This window comes from Corvus kubaryi, unplaced genomic scaffold, assembly GCF_017639235.1.
Source record: "Corvus kubaryi isolate FWS band 111438036 unplaced genomic scaffold, C.kubaryi_AGA036_p1.0 69, whole genome shotgun sequence".
Classification (NCBI taxonomy): Eukaryota; Metazoa; Chordata; class Aves; order Passeriformes; family Corvidae; genus Corvus; species Corvus kubaryi.
Genome location: NW_024582057.1, coordinates 2,818,755 through 2,833,435, shown reverse-complemented (window position 1 = coordinate 2,833,435; position 14,681 = coordinate 2,818,755). Strand labels below are relative to the sequence as shown.

The 14,681-nt window shown below is 40.0% G+C and overlaps 1 long non-coding RNA gene across 2 annotated transcripts in view; it reads left to right on the top strand.

The window, feature by feature from the left end:
• Positions 1-3,947, top strand: part of LOC121674603 — a 207,212-nt gene extending 203,265 nt beyond the window's left edge. For both annotated transcript variants that reach the window (XR_006019697.1, XR_006019696.1), the window contains exon 4: positions 312-3,947. This is a non-coding gene — a long non-coding RNA (uncharacterized LOC121674603). The remainder of the gene's footprint in view (positions 1-311) is intronic.
• Positions 3,948-14,681: the final 10,734 nt, after the last annotated feature.

The following is a 14,681-nucleotide window of genomic DNA, read 5'->3' as shown; positions in this document are numbered from 1 at the left end:
CAGAGAGGGAAAAGTGGGAGCTAAAAGCACAGTGCAAGGGATGCTGGAATAAACAGCCATTGGTAACTATATACTGCTATGTTGCTTTGCCCTCTGGTACATTTTGGATTTTCATTTATTTAGGCTGGAAGGACGTTTTTACAAACACTTCCATTCAACTGCCCTGAGCAGAGGCATTCCACAGGAGTCAGAAATGGTGACTTGGAAATAAGGGACCTTATACTATAAGCACTTCTGGGGTTGAAGTATGTTCATTCTCTTTGGTTACATTTCTTGTATATACTGACAGTTGCTCCTTCATTCTGTTATAGCTTTCAAAGAAAAAATCTACTGCCTGAGAGCTCCACACTTGTGGAAGAAAACAAGACCCAGCAAAATGGAGAGCAGCAACACCCAACAAAGACTGTGAAGCACCATGTGTGTAGTTGCCACTGGAACAGCAGCTTCGTGGGAGGTAGCCTAGAATGGAGCCTAGCTTGCCTGGAGGTGAGGGATGAGGACATCTAGGCAAGCGAGCACACTCATGTGAGTTCCCATAAAGTCTCTGGGAACCACTTTCTTCAAAATAGTAGGACACCACTCTCTCCCAGACCTCAGCTCCTACAGACACCCTCATTCCTTCAGCCTAGGGCTCTGCTCACAAGCTGTCATCAGCAAAAATATTTCAACCCTGCTGATGCACATAAGGGATGGAAAGGGGAACCACTGTTTCTTGAGGGGGAGGCTGAGGAAATAGGTGACGCATGGTGGGAGGATGAGCAGTGAGAAATGGAGAAATGAAAAATGGAAAGTTTTCACTAGAGTTGTGACAAATACAACTCCTCTAATAGAACTAGACAGCAGAGTGGGCAGAGACAACTTGACAGCCTTTTAGAAGAGGAAGGAGTGACAAACACGTGAAAATACCAAAGTGGCCTGTGTCCTGAGGGCCCTGACTCTCAGGCTCTGGGGGTTCATGCTGAGGTGATTTTAAGAAGCTCCTAGTCCAAGCTGCTCACCCATTACTACAGGTTATTGCCCTGTCACTGACTTGTCAGAAGTAGTGGTGTGCTCACACCATAGGCACCAGACTAATATATTGACATAACTGAGGTGGCTAATTCAGTTTACGAGGAAGTGGACTGTGGTGGCCAAGGCATCTTCTTCTTGATCCCTATCAGGTTTAGTTGAATAGATCAGCTGAGGTCAGAAACCTCCTGAGACACCACAGCCTAACCAGACAAGCACCAAAAGTGGCCAAGAGATCACCAGGAGAGCCTTGATACCAATTTAGCCATTTTTCTTGTCTTTAGACCTCCTTTTCTCTGCTTTTCACTAACTCCTTTGTTGCCCCCTAGCTTGCAGAAGGCATTAGGTAAGGTTTTCTTGTGGTGTCTCCTTTCCTCTAGGGAGCTGAATGCCAGACTGAGTAGTGCAGGTGGGAAGTGATCCCATGACATGGTTCAGAGAAGAGCACTGGTACTTTTATAGAGTGGCTGCCAGGGTGCAACAAGGGGTGGGGACAAATCCCAGGATGGCAGCAGCAGGGTAGCCTGGGGAGAGGCAGCCCAGCCCCAGGCAGCCCCAGCCCTGGCCCTGGGCATGCAGCACCTCCATGGGGATGAAAATGGGCCTGTGGCCAGGCAGGGCAGAGCTCTGGGGAGCTGGAGACTGGTCCTGTTGTGGCATTTCTGGGGCAGAGATTCACAGTTCAGGGTCGTGGACCCTGGTCCAGCTTGGGGGAGCCCCATGATATCTGGAGCAGGGACAAACAGGACTGGTGGTGCCCTTGGGATCCTGACAATGTCATTGGCCAAGTCCAACACTTTTGATCATCTCTGCTCATATTAAGGAACTGGAGAAAAACCTACTCCAGCAAATGAATTGCAAAACTAAGCTTAATTCCCTGTGATCAAATTCCTCATTGTTACCTTGCTCATGTGCTCAGAATATTCACAGAGCAAATGACTACTTCAGAGCATAAAAAGATGCCAGCCTTATACCTGGTGCCAGCTTTGGGCTGCTTCTGGAAATTTGGTTTAGCTCTGACTACAGCAATCCCTGCATGTGCTAGGAGGAGCAGCTAATAAACGGCAAATAGTCCCGTGAGAATCACCACTAATGGCTGCTGCTTAGTGAGATAATCACCCATTTAATAAAGGGTGAGCTTCTACCTCTGCACTTCCATGGGGACCATTAATGCATTTTTTCCCCCTCCTTAGCCACTTATTTCCTCAAAACTGGTAAGAACTCAATGTTTTTGCAACTACTCTTCCTCTGTTAATCTTAGCTGAAATTGCCCAGTGGATTCAGAAGTTATTAGGAACAGCTAGATGGTTGTACAAATGTTGACAGAGACAGACACAAAGCATTATCATATTAAGAAAGCATTCAAGTTTATAACAACACAGATTTTTAAATCACGTTAAAATCCAGCAAATAGGTACTATTATCAGGACCATTTCTGCACAAGTCTGCTTCACTAACAGCCTGAGAAGGTAAAGGAGCTCAGAAAGAAGTGGCCATTGCTTAGACTTCATGCCTTGATGCTCTTCTCTGGGAAGGAGTGATGGAAGGGTCAGGACTTGGCAAGAGGGCTTACATAAATATTCTTTAGAGTAAGGCTTTTGGTTTGCACATCCAATTCTAGATCTTTCAAAGCCACAGTTATCATCTTTCTCTTCTCCAACATTTTATAAATTGAATCCCCTCTCCCTCTGTCCACTTCCCACGTTAGTCTGTCCCTTCTTTTACTTTGAGACTTGAACATGCAGAGGTTGCTACTTTTATTCATGTTGAGCTTCTCAATAGCAAAAAAGCCTTATTGTTTGGTGAAACTATTTGTTTCTTAGGGAAATTCAAGGCTTAGGTATAAACATATGTGAGTAATTTCTCCTTAGGACTATTTAAAATGTAATGAGATCTACGTTGTATATTGAGTTTTGGTTTACTTGTTCATGCATTTTTGAGAAAGAACAGATGCTGCTTGAATGTTTCCTATGAGGCAGATTAAGCACACTCTAGAGAGCACACCTGAGCCAAAGGTCAATCTTCCTCATCAAACCAGCCAGCAACAAACTGCTCCATGAGTTCTCAATTTTGGTAATGAAGGCTTATAAAATGAACTGTAAAGTAATTATATTTATTTTTATTTTAATTTTACAAACTACTGAAATCAAGTTTTGAAAAATTGTGCTTTGGTGGCCTCTGGAGGATTGCAGCTGGTTTTCTACATACGGTACTGTATAATTTCAAAAATTCCAAGTCTTCCAATAAATTGGTCTGGCAGCTTTCACTGCAGAACTACAAGTTGAGTGGTTTTCACTACCAGCCATGCCTACAGTTCTGTCCTTCTAAGAAATACATTTCTTGCAAGACTTAAGATTCTTTCCAATTAAAGTCTGAAATGGCTTTGTCATATCTGTGGGTCACTGTACTTTTATTGTAAAACACCTCATTTAATTAATCTCATTGCCATTGGCTTTAAAATTATGGTGTTCATGCCCAGGACAAGAGCTCTCTTTCTTCCTTGGAGGCTTGGTTACCTCAGGAAGTTGTGCCAATTATGTCAGTAAAAAATCCTCCCTTCATAATGCTCCATGCTTGGCCCTAAGCACAGTAGTAAAAACAGATTGGTGAAATAAAAGCTGTGATTTGTCACTGTGTGTGGCTAGGAGGAATTACTGAAAAGCTCCTTGTGTTCCCTCGTCACCCTCTGAATTGGTCTGGGTGTTACAATTTACTCTGTGTATTTCAAAAGCAGAAGAGAAATCAATGTCTCACGAGTGTTCAAAATGACAAAGCCACCCTAACAAGCAGTGGATGTGTTATTTGTTTGTGATGATCACTCCTTACAGATTATTCTGTAAACTGTATCTTAAACTAAAAATTCTGGTTTGTTTTTTTTCAGAAAGTGAATGGGAAGTTTGAGGGAGGATGAAGGGAGAAAGAAATACTTTTTTTTTTTCCCAGGAAGAGCTTTTATTGCTATTCATCCAAAGATTGAGCAACAGTTAACTAGTCAGTGTGAGTGGTTTTGTTAAATGAACGTGGGTGATATCAAGTTATAGAAAGCCTGGCCATATTTCCAGGAGAGAACAGAGTGTTTGTCTACAGTGGTCAGTGAAAATGTCAACTTCCCTCAGCAAAAAAAGCAGAATTACACGAATTTTAAAATATCACAGATATTTTAGTACATAGTTACATATGCCATGACTGAGACATTTCTTACTTGTTGTGGAAGCAGAATATTTATATTATAAATTATTCTTGATGGTTCTGAGTGATAAATGTCAATAACAAGTGATCCCAGCTGGCAGAATTCTGAATCTGTTCTGAAAAGCATATTCAGCCTAAAGAAATTGATGGAACTAATATTTTTCATAAGTCCTTGGTTTTCTCCTTTTATATACAGTTTCTCAATACAGATCTGTAATATTGTTTCAACGCATTTGGAAAATGTGAATTTCTCCTGAGATAACTTCCTAACTTCTTCCACCACCACTTCACCCTCATTATTTATCTGTCCTGATATTTTACCTTTCTAAACTTTTGAGTCAAGGAGTTATCTTTGTGAAATCAAGCATTTATGGATTACAAAACTCATGTTTGGAACTCTTTTTCTAGTAAAGATTATTAAAAATGAATGCAAGAGAGAGCAGTGAGAATAATACAGGGATCTTAGTCAAAATTCTGTTCAGTTTCTGTTTTCCAATTAGTCTGCGAATAAAATGGAATAAAATATAGAAGTGAATAAACTGATTTTGTTTCAGAAGCAAGAGTTTTATTGTCCATTGTAGAAGTGGGTACTCTACCTACATAAAGGAAGAGTTGTGAATGTGCACCTGTTGTTGAACCTTCACTGAGACTTTATTTTTCACCAGTTTTCATCTCCACATTTCATTTCCTTCCTGGCCCTATGTATCTCTGTGTGACCAAAAGCAATGATATGTGAGCTGTTTGGTTTGAAGAAAAAGAAAGGGGAGATGGATGGGATGAGGCTCCTAGATCCAGATTATCCACCAGCAAAGCAGCCCAGCAGCCCCACATTTAGCCTTGGCACAGCATCCAGTGCACTTGTCACTCCTGAGTTAGTTGGTTCCATTGTAGAGGCCAGAGCTACACTTCCATCTTCAAAGGTCAAGATCAGCGATGGGTGCAAGTGGTCTCTGCAGACCCCGATGGAAGTAAGGCTACAGGCTGCCTTGCAATCTCCACGAATGCACGCAGAGGTAGGCAACTTGTTGGAAACGCACATCTATGGTTTTTAGATTTTGGGTTTGGGGGTTTTTTGGGTGGGTTTTTTTTGCACTGGAAAAAAAAACAGGGCTAAGTTACAGGGTGATGGGGTATCTGGGTATGTTGGAGAATTCCTTCCGCTTTAAGTGGAGAGGAAAAAAAGTCATGCAGAACTTCTGTTTTGATGAACTGACTCTAGGTGGCAACAACACCCTGTGTAGCCTTACTAGAGGCTAGTCAGGCAAAGACTAATGCTGCTTACAGAGGAAAAAAATTATAGCATTTTCAGTACTGCTTCTAGAAAATTTTACAGCTGATCACACCAGCTGCTCATTGCTAGAAACATTTCCAGATTCTGCCAGTTTTAATTGTAATAGAGGACTTGGTTTTCAAGACATATTTTTAATAAGATGCTGCATGTTTCATTTTGTAGCCATAATACTGCAGGTGTGCAGAGGAAAATTAGCAAATTATTCTCTTTCGGTTATCTTGCTCGGATGGGCAATCTCAGGAAGCATATGTATCATCCTGATTTGTAATGATGCCTGTAAAAAGTGCACAGATGGATATGTACAACTGCAGTTCTGCAGCATTCACTAAGGATGTTCTTGAAATGCCACTTCACCGCCTCGTCAAGAAAACAGCCACACAGATACCTATGAGATGCTTGACACATATTCTGCATACAACACTGTATTATCTGCCAAGAGGTTTGTAATGCCCTATGTCATTCCATCTTCACTACATATCCAGCCTCCTGGGCTTAGGAGTAGCTAAGCAAACACTTAAACAATATAAAAATTCTTACAAGTATGATGGCCTGCAGCATTATCACATTTTTCTCCAAAGTCAGCTTAACTCCTCTGAACTTGAAATATTTAAATTTATTATTGATGCGTTCACAGGCAAAGGGAGAAAGCAAAGAAAAAGATATTAGGTTTGATTACCCCTTGCAGAAAAAACTGTCACTGTAACCACATTATGTACTAATAATGACTGTAGAAAATATTTCAAGTGTGATAACAACATGTTTGTAGCAGGCCAAAGTGTCTGATGGCACCTACAGGATATGATAAACTTCTTTATTGTCTGTCAAAGTGACAAAGCTGTGATTAAATCAGATCGTTTGTGTAATTGACCCATTCACCTGCATGTTGTCAATTAATCTCCTCTGGAGCTGCCTCCAGTATTTCAACTCTCTAAGCTGCTTTCAAAGATAGGAACTGTCCTTTAAAATGTTAAAATGCATCTCCTGAAAGCAATTTCTTCCTTTCTTATCAAATTGTGAAATTACCCTCTAAATTATACTGAATCAGATTTCCAGATTCGCAGTACTCTAAATCAATATCTTATAATGCTCTATAACCCTGTAGGCTGATTCTTTAAATACACATTTATAAATTAATCAGGATGTATTCTTACTAGGAATATATAAACTATCTAGGATGAGAGTGCCCTAAAAAGGAAAAATAGAATTCACTAACCCTTTTAGGTACTTTGTGTTAAGGTACTTTGTGTAATGCCTGTTTGTATTAGTTTTTCTTCCTTTCAATTAAGCAGTAGTTTTATTATACATTTTTCAAGAGGTGGGGACATGATGGCAAAAGTAGTGGAAATGCAGTTGGAAAATTGGTTGTGTCTATGACATATTGTCCCTCTCTGGTTTCTTACTCCTTTCTCCTTTCTTTCTCTTTCAAGACATCAGCATTTTGAACACACCTGGCATATAAAATAAAATGCGTTGTGTACTGGGACTAGCACATTTTTCTGCCACCAGCTAGGCTCTTTGGAAGCTTAGGAAGTGCACTGTCAGTGCCAACTATCCCTACGGCAAAAGTGGGGGAACGTGTGAAAGCCCAGTGGGTTTCCAGCTGCAGCTGGGTAGGACGTATGCCACAGTCTTACCCAGTATTGACATGGGGAAAATCAATGTGACTACCCGCAGTGGGAATTCAAGTGTAGGAACTGATAGGTATTAAATCATGTGTTCTCTTACTCTTCAGTATAAAATTGTGCAGGGATCTGTTTCCCCATTCCTTTACCCTGTGGGCATCCCTCCACCTTGGTTGTCATCCACTTTGGTGAAGCTTTCCCACTGATGATTAAAATGTTCCCTGAAACTTGTGAACCAGTGCAGTAATCAAAGCTTATCATCCACCTAAGCTAAAAGTGCCATGCATGAAGTTGTAAAAAATAGCCTCGTCTCTCCAACCAGCCAGTGAAACATTGAAATCGTAAGTGAAACGTCAGGCACTAAATTATGTTTTAAGATGAGGCATCCTATAATAAATAGTTTTCAGAACTTCCTGTTATTTGTTGTAGTTTATTGGGTTTTTTCTTAAATAGAGTCAGACATTACTTTGTATAGGTTAAAGCATCCTATTTTCTAAATGAAACTGTTTCACTTTTACAATCCAAGAGTTTGGGTGCAATATGGAATGCCATTCTCTACCAGCAGTTCCAGAGAATCCACAGGGGGAAAAAGACACGATTCAAAACAAAACCAAATGCCCATGTGTCCCATAAGCATAGATTCCTTATTCTTGACCCACCTAAAGGAAGTCACTCCATTCCCTGATTATTCCCTACAGGTGTATCCATTTCAAAATAAGTTTCGTTTGGCAAAAGAGTTATCATGTTTTCAGGAGCTTGCCTTCTACCAGGTTTACCCAAATTTTATTTGGTGGAGCACCACCATCATGGAATAGAATACCTATTCTACTGTCGGTGGCAATGGTACAAGTTCTAGGAATTACCTGGCTGTTTGCATGTGATTCTCTTTCAAACAGCTACTCTCTTCTTTCTTCCACATTACAAGTCTCCACTGTGATTTACAATCCTAAATGCAACCCTACTTATTGCAGATGAGTTGGAAAGTAAAAACTCTCTATGGTTGATCTATACTAAATTCTCACCAGAAGCTGTAGAAGAGTGAAGATCTAAACCAGCCTTAGACTTTCATTGATTGTATAAATGAAAACAGATTTTATGTTTTATGCTTATCAGGTAAATTGGAGTGAAGCAAAACACCAAATTAAATGTAGATTGTACAAGATGACTTCTTTCAATGATAAATAATATTTCATAACTCTTTTTTTTTCCCCAGTGAAAGCCTATCTTTCTGAATTGCTTCCCTTGTACTCAAGTTCCCTTCAAATCCTGGAGTTACTTTCTCTTGAAAAAATGCTATTCTGTTCTCATTTTTCACTTTGGCTCTCCAATTGACTTTTACCATAAGATAATTTAAAGTTTGGGTTTGGGGTTTTTTTCTACAAGGCAAGCAACATTTCATGTAAGTGTTATATTTATTATAGGCAAAATTGGTTTTAGGACAGTAATCGTTAATTAATGGTAAATCATTGATTCAGATATTGAAGTTACTATTGAGTCTTACAGATCTTGGTGATGCACAAACATTTATTCAACCTATTCTGCCTGCAGTGGCCTTCTTACTGTATGCTTCATTAGTTCCTTTATGTGCAGTTAACCAACAAACAAGAAAATAATATATTCAAAATAAAGAGGAAGTTGAAAAGCTATAGTGTCTTTCTTTGGCTTCTCAGTTTTGGGGGGTTTAAACCTAGAAGATGCAGTGTTTTGTTTTCTTGGTTTGGTTTTCTTGGTTTTAGTTTTTCAAACTTTACAGAATCACAGAATCAACAAGATTGGAAAAGAGCTTTGAGATCATCGAGTCCAACCTATGACCTAACGTAATGTGAATGCTGTCAATATCATGCCACCGATAGACACAGAATTACATCCCAGGGAAAGTTGAGCTACTCTTGGATTGCAGTTCTCTTCCTTACTGTTGTTTGGGGAAGGGGTGGGGTATGTAATGGTTCATCAACATTTTTATGAAAATTCATCCTGACTCTAAAGAACAGCAACAACAAGAAAGAACAAAACATTATAGAGATAGTGTTGATGGCAAAACACTATTGAAATGTAATTGATACAGTTTTCTGCAGTTGCTTTAGCTGTGCTATCACATTTTGTGATGTGGATGGGAAATGTGAAGGGGAACAGCCATTGCTGGTACCAAATTGCTGCACAGACTCCATCTGTGAAGCAGTAATTGGTTTTTTTTATGCAAGGCTAGAAAAGATGGGCACATTTTGAATCTATTGAAGTGTAGAATAGTTCGGTGAATTTACTCGAACAATTCAGACTGGTCTAACACACAAATAAGTGTTGCCGCTCCCTCCCCCTTCACCTGCCTCTGCTTGAAAGCACGAAACGCAAAGATCATGGGTTGAGGTAAGAACAATTTACTGGAAACATAAATGAGATAAGAAAACAAACAGTACTAGCAGCAATATTAATAATAAAAGTTATAAGACAAAGAAACTATTTACATGGAAAACCACAACAAATACTGACCGGCTCTTCCCGACCATGTTTCTCACCTAACTGGAAAAGGATGCCCTTCTCCTTGGAAACAAAAGAGAGTGCCTTTTGTCAGTCCCTGGCAATGATGTGAGGTGGTATCAAATAATTTTAGGGTCTGGCCATGGCCCCCTCCAGGCTACTGAAACAAATTAACCCTGCCCTGGCCAAAACTAGGACAGAATGTCACAGGTGTAGTAGAGCTCTGTACTGCATCATAATTCAGTATCTTAATTTAAGTATAATTCAGGTTTATATATAAGTAAATCTCTGTGAGGTATAAGTAGTTTTCAGTTGGCTGAACATCTTGGGATATGAGTGTTCTTGTCACATTGTCATCTTTCCCAAGATATATGAAGTCCCTACTCTTTTTGCCAGGCACATTTAGCATGTTGTTGTACTGAATATGAAAAATATATATGTAAAATGGGTGAATCTATATTATTATGGGGGAGAAAAAATCTCTCTTAATGTCTCCAGTTGGGAGTTTTGTGTTACTAATGACTGCAAGGCTTGAAATGAAAATTTTGTTGGCTGGGGATTGTAACATATTAAAAAAATGAAAACATTCTGCCTCTGAAGAACCTAGGTTCTGTTGGTTTTCACGTAGTAAGTTTGCATCTATTTGAAGAAACAATAATGGGTCACATATTCAATCTACCCCTGAGCTGGGTTGAGTATGAACCACATAGTGAGTTACCAGCACCAGTAATCAAGAGGTTTTCAAACTGAAATGAAAAGGTTCTTTGCAGGATTACTTAGATCATGGATCATACAAATACAGATTGTCACATGGATGTATCTTTAGATATCTGAGTCCCTAAAGGCCAGACTTGCAAATGAGTTTAAAAAGAGTATTTTGTGGTTTCCCAACAATGTTGTCCTTAGCAAACTGTGGAAAAAGAAACACCTAAGTGTGCAGTTGGAGAAGATGTTCACTACAGCACAAATGGGTGACTGTGGCTGTGGGACATTAGCCTTTCCTGGATAAAAAAATGAATCTGAATCTCGAATGAGAACTAGTATCATCTGTTGTCATATCTTCTCCTCCTAACCATCAGCAGTAAATGCTTCAGAAGAAGCTTCAAGAAATTCAATAATTTGCCTAAAGATGAGTTTCTTTTAATGATTCTTTCCCTGTCCTTCTGGCTTTATGACAGGCTTATGCACTGAAATATTAAAGTTTTTATTCCTTTACACGTTTTATACAATCTAGTCCTTTCTCCAAATTTAATCTCATGTAACAGTGAATGCTTTCATTTTAATAGCTCGTATTTCCTTTCATCACTTTCAAATTTATATCTTTTTAATTCCACTGGATGAACACTTGTTCTTAAATTATGAAAAAAAGAGGTGACTAGAAATGCAGGATTTGTCTTCTTTGTGCCATTCACTATTTTCTATAAAGCTCTATCATGTCCTTTCTTCATGCCACCCAGATACAAAATTTTCTCTCTCAGCCTCTAATCATTTGCATTGCCTGTCTCCAGATGATCTCTGTGTCTTCTGTATCTATTTTGCAGCTGAGTTCCCAGAACTGAACAAAGTACTCGTGACGTATTAAATAATCAACCTTTGGGAATGACAGTATTTCCAGACTGGTTTTTAATTTCCCACTAGCATTTTGTTTAACAGTAATGTCCACTGAGCTTTCCACAGTAATGCCAGGATTTTTTTTTCTAAGCAGTTGTACTCAGTTAAGGTCCCAGTAGGTTGTGTGAGTAACCCAAAATATGCCACCCAGTGTTATGCTAACCCAGCATTAATCCCTTTGTCTGCTGTGGTGTTTATTCGGCTCCTTAGGTTAGGCTTCCCTTCACTGTCTCTGAGGCTTTTCAACAGTAAGCAAAATTAAATAATGGTATGCAATCTGTATGTTGCCACATCATTTTACCCCTTTCCAGATCAATATCCTTAACATGCCCTTTTAACTCAGGTGTGTCAGAGACTGAAAGTAGTTCATGCCTCAAACATTGATATAAAGTTTTGCTCATTATAAAGAAGCTACAACCAAAGAAGCCTCCCTGAAGAGTGGGACTTTGGTCTGAAAGTCAAACTGCTGATTAGATAAAGGGAAACCTATTGTTCAATCATCTCAGGCTGAGGGAAAGGTATGCATTCACAAAAGGCCAAAGCCTCCAGTGGCGCTGAGAATCATGCCCAGTTGAGTTTGGGGGGGGGAGGGAAGAGCACAGCTCACAGAAGCCAGGTTTACACAGACTGCCCCCCCAACTGATGGGGGAAGAGGAGGTTTCAGGTGCATGGCATAACCTCTGGTCAGAGGCACTGAACACCCATCCTCTGTTACACAAACTGGCCCAGCTGTGGAACCCCCAACCCCACAGGCCACATTCACAGAACATTCTCGTGCGAGGCAGCTGAGGGGGAGCCGTAATCCAACAAAGACCTCCCAAAGTGCTTCCCAGAGGCTTTGCACCTCAGGAGTGCACATGATGCAACAAATCCAGAGTCTGCTGTGAGAGACTGCCCCCCTCCCCCAGGGGGACATGCCTGGACATTGCCACCTGGCTCGAGGGTATATAAACCCATCGGATTCTATGCTTTTAGGGGACCTTCACCACCGTGAAGACCAGCTGGAGAGGATGAATGGAACATTGTGGGGATCCACAGAGTGGTGATATTTTCTTTGCTCTGTCCCGGTCACTCTCTTTCTGTCCCACTCCACCTATCTTCTATTTCTTTCATTCTCTCTCTCTCTCATATTTACTATCAGATAAAACCCATATTATTGTCACTGGCATATGGTCTCATTTGCACCTTAATTCGGGCAGAGGAATTTCTAAAGGACCCTAATAATCGGATCATGACAAGGTGCTTCCTTGAGATGGCATGTAGTCACAGGAGACCACTAGGAGTTTAGATTTGGGATGGATCTACACTGCCTCACACAGTGAATACAAACAGTCAGGCATGTCTGTAATGGCTCAACCCATATGATATCTGTTTCTCAGCAGGCTCCTTCACTGCTTTGTTTTCAGTGGCTGTGGTATCTCAGCATGGCAGTACATGGTGAAGTGTGGGCATGATCCTGGCCATGCTGGAAGTCGACCACACAGTAGTCATATTTCCTTTCTGACAGTTTTGAATGCTCAACAGTACTTTCTCTCTCACCACAAATTTGGGTAGAAGCCTTTATAAACCTCTGATAATTATTTTGTTAAATGGTCAGCTGTAAGTCTGGACATACTTGATTTTCCTTACACCAGCATCTTCCCAGTGTGGTAAAAAAAAATGTATATATAGAAATAGGAAGGTTGTGAATCTGAGCTTGCCGCAGATACCATGGACCTGGTAACTTACAGTGTTCCCACTCAAGCGCTCCCCTCAAAAAACCGCTTGTGTCCCTCATCCCTGAAAGCTACTTTGAGCCATTGCCACTGCTGCTGTGGCTCTGACCATCTGGAGCTGCCTGTGAGAAGCAGCCAACAGAGCTGGGAATGGCCCGTGTCCTTTTGGCACTCCAGTCCTTTTGTACTGCTGTAATTTTGTCTTCTCAGGACATCCAGAAATCTCAAGCAGCGGTTTAAAATACGCGTTTCTTCCCAAGGTAAAGAAAAATATGCTCTGGAGAAGCATATTTTCCTTTTAAAAAAGACAGAGCCTATGAGTTCATCCTGTATTTTATCATATTCATGTTTTATTGCTTCCTTCAATTATCATTTCAGCTAATTTTCCATGTTCCAAAGTCTCTAATTTCCAAAAGGACTGCTAGCCTATAGACGCAGAAAAATGGTTTTACACTGTCTCCTGTCAGAATTATTATTACAATTATTACATTATTTAAAATTTATATTATACATATCTAAAAGGCTGCAATTAAATTAGGTCCCACTGTACTTGCCACTACCCAAATGTGTAACTAATGGCATTTCAGACCCTCAGGAAAAACATTTAATTCTGAGGTAAACTCCTCAGGGTAGAAATTACCCACATTTTTGTTCTGTGGGAAAACAGTGCCTGGTGTTGGTACAGCCCAGAGACTTCACCACAATCCTAATAATAACAGTAGTAATGATAATTAATTATTAGTATTAAATATTGTTACTTCAATTTTATCACAGCTTACACCTATCTTTTGTTTTCATATGATGTGATAAGAATGTGTTTCATTCCTTCAGCTGAAGAATTCTTTATTCAAGGTTTTGATGCTGGTTAAGGATACTTTGCTCTGCTCCCAGGGAACAAACAGACCAATAGAGTAAGTATTTGGTGGGATGAATGGTGTTCAGAGTGAGGACAAATGGCAAAAGACAGGGGGACACCATCAAAAGCTGTTCTGCTACACATGAATATTAGCGCTTGTTCAGTGTCCCGCCATGAATTCCTTCAGTACAATGAGTTACTGGAAAAAATCCGCGGCACTGAGAAAGATGCACAAAGTCACTGCTGAGTCAGAAGATGGCCATGGTCGTATCAGCACACATTTCTTTTAGTGTTCTTTTTTGGGAGGTTTGTCACCCTACCCCAAAGAAGTAGATGCTCCTTAAAAGTTGTTGCCAGAAGTCATTCCAGATGTAGATTTTAAACATATTGTCCTTAAGCCAAACTGGAAGACAAAGGGACAAAATGTGAAAATGCAAAGGCAGGATAGCTTAGTGTTAAAATGCTACAAAATGCAATTGCTGATTTAATACTGATTTATTACTGCAATGCAAGTGTTTAATATTCGTCTGTTTCATTCCCCTCTCTATAAGTATAGAATTATTGTGACTGCCAACAGTCCAAGCAACAACTTGGCATGTTTGCAGTAAGTGCCCTACGCTGTAAATGCTATTGCAAAAGTTAGGTTCCAAATGACATTAAGCCAAATAAAATTTCAAGCAGAGTTATTAAAAAAAAAAAGGCACAAAAAACCAACAGTGAAACACTTTACAAGCACTAGAACAGTGAACAGGCTGAAGTTCTGTCCTAAAGATACAGATGATATCCATCTACAAAAATGGCTCATCTCTGTGAGTAAAATATCATTGTAACCTTGATAGGGAAAGTAATCTAGAAGGCATAGACATCTGCACAATGCTAAGATATGTCCAACTGAGTTTTCCTGCAAGTCCTTT